The following is a 2,955-nucleotide window of genomic DNA, read 5'->3' as shown; positions in this document are numbered from 1 at the left end:
GTAAATTAGTAAAGTAGTGCCCAACCGCACACTTAGCCTAACTTTTTCTGGGCTTTTCCCAGCTCCGCTGGTCCCTGGTATTTGCGATAGCAGAGCCATGCATAATTTCTTTTTCCATTGCAAGAAAGAGGACCGCGGAAGCGAGCGCGCGGGTCTTTATCGGAGAGCAGTGAAGTCACACCACCTGTGTCTTCGCCTCGCCGCGTCGCTATGCGGCGCGATGCTATTTTTATACTCTTTTTTCACTCTCTCTCAGCTTTCTCTCCACCAGCTCGGCGAAGTCTCTCTCAGCTTTCTCTCCACCAGCTCGGCGAAGCTGCGCACGTCAAGAGAAGCCCGGCGAGGTTCTAACAGTTCCACTGCAAAAAACTATAAAATGATAAGAATAACTGATTGGTAGATGTGGTTTGTCAATAAGCGCGTTGCGGTAACGGTTAGGCTGTTTATAGGATCGCCTTGAAGTGGGTTGGATGTGCCGAGGGCCCGAGACGAGTTCATGCAATGGCACCAAGGAAACGTACGCTTGGTGAAACGGAGAAGGGGCGCAGGAACGCTGAACGACAACGGGAATATCGTAGTCGGCAGAAGGAACAACGAGAACAGCGACAGGAACTAGGGGACAATCAATAGCAAGAAGAGGAAAAGAGGCGTTCACAAGGGGATCGAAAACGACGTTATAGGGCGACGCTCGACAAATAAATGGTACAGAAATTCTGAGAATCGTCTATTAATATACGTCTATTAATATACGTAAGCATTCTTAGGCTCTGGAAAAAGCGACGGGTAGACATGCATAAACGAGCAACATAAGTACGCAAAAGCGCAGTAACAGTCGAGCCAAAGAATTTGTAGACAATTCTCAAGATTTCTGTAGCATTTTTTGTTGCAAAGGGATCGGGTGTAGCTTATCAGCCCATCCGCATCAATCTATGGCTCGCGGTGCAGCGAGCGCCAAAAGGCCGAGTGCATGTGACCTTAAACGAACGCGCTTACCAACGTCGTCGTCCGTAAAAAAGCGGTTCTGCGCATGCTCCTAGACGCACAAACTCGGACACCTTTCTCAGCATATAGTCATAGAGAAATGACAGAACAGTTGAAGTTCAGCGTCCACTCTCTTTATTTCTTCTCTCTCCTTCCAAAGTATTTTTTTCCTCGTAGCGCTAAAATGCATTTCTTAGTATATTAGTACAACTCGCACAGCAACAAAGTTTAAGGAAAATATTACGTGGAGCTAGATTGAAAGCTTAGGCTGCTCTAATAGCGAATTCATCTTTCGTAGCGAGCGGAGAGCTTAGCGAGGAAATGACGAATACGATGATGATTGGCATACCCTGTCATACGAAGCGTCGACAAATAATCACCTATCCTTCTTGGTTTAAGGAGGATTTACTACACCTATCGCTATCTAGTCTTCTGCCTATGTAATCTCGATCTTTCGTATTTAAAACGCATTACAATGCTGCTTCACCAGCAAGGTATGATGGATATATCTTACCGTTACGTACGCTTGCACTGGCTCCATATCCACCAATGCTATAAACGTCCCTTACTTATCTTGACTGCTGACCAGTTAGTCCTTCCATCTTTGAATTCCAACGCTTCTGGAAGATAAACACTACATCTACGGGTCTCGCTGCATGAATACGTTCGCATTCCATTAGGATCCGCTGATTGCGTCTCCAGAATTTTTCTGTAGAAGACATGTGCCTCATTTCTTTAGAACGACAGAAAGCTGAGCTAGTTGGTAAGGATTCATTATGCAAAAAAAGGTGAGGCGTGCAGACAGGACACAAGAGAAGAGAAGTGAACGGCGTTCGTGTTGTCCACTTCTCTTCTCTTGTGTCCTGTCTGCACGCCTCACCTTTCTTGCATAATGACTCATTTTGTTGCGAATATTTGCTCCGGTATACTTTTTGTCCTTAGGCAACGAGCTCGAGCTTCAAGTAGCAAGGCTCTGCTTTTTGTGTCACAGTACATATTTTCCCTTCTAATTTCTTTCTCCTCAAACTTCCAAATCTCCGTGGTATTTTTTGTTTATATTCTTGACATCCAATTGGCTGTCTCTGTTTCTCTTAACTTTCTTTCTGACGACTCCTGGTTGTCTACTTACGCTTTCGATTACCTTGTACTTGGTTTAAAAGCACGGGAGCTTGGGCCAGTTTGTAAGACATGGTGAAATAACTGTGCAGCGGCGAAGAACGAGGACAGAGGAAACAGGACGCTCGTCTTGTCTGTTCTTTTCGTCTGTGCTCGTTCTTCGGTGCCGTACAGTTATTCCGTCATGTACTTGGTTGCCAACTTTCTTGACCTCTTCCTCCATTAATATATCCAAAATATATCCCACTGTATCACGCTATGACTAGGCCCACCTACACCTAGGGGTGGTTACTTGAAGTAGACCCGCGCCTCCGCGTTTTTCCTATATTGTGGGAAAATTGGTAATGTGGAACACTTCGTCTGGTTGTGCCCACTGTTCGACGCGCAACGGAAGGCGTTGCTTCAGAGCCTACTGAAGAAAGGTCTTTCACATGCGAGCCTTCAAGACGTAGCGTTCCCTGAAGGACCCCGAGTAATCTGGAAAGGAGTTTTACCCCTTTTTATTGCCTCTCTCCGAGGGACTGTGTTGACCGACGTTTGGCAGCACGCCAACGCCAACAACGCATCACACGCTCAGGCGACGCAAATGCCGGCCAAGCGTGCTATTGGGAAATCCCTCTCGACTCAACACCATCACCAGCTTGTTGATGTTGATTTTCTTTCAACGTGGCACACAACCACGATGGGAATTGGCCGCAGAATTCAGAATTTAAGTGATAATATAAATAAAATGAAAATATTTGAAAAAGATAATCAGTATATTTAATGAGAACATATAACAGTGAAGCTTTTACGACTCCAGTCAACTTGAAAAGAAGAAGCAGCTGGGCGAATGACCTCGCGAGGCTCGTGCGCACC

This window comes from Dermacentor variabilis, chromosome 10, assembly GCF_050947875.1.
Source record: "Dermacentor variabilis isolate Ectoservices chromosome 10, ASM5094787v1, whole genome shotgun sequence".
NCBI classification, from domain to species: domain Eukaryota; kingdom Metazoa; phylum Arthropoda; class Arachnida; order Ixodida; family Ixodidae; genus Dermacentor; species Dermacentor variabilis.
This window is presented reverse-complemented; position numbering follows the sequence as displayed.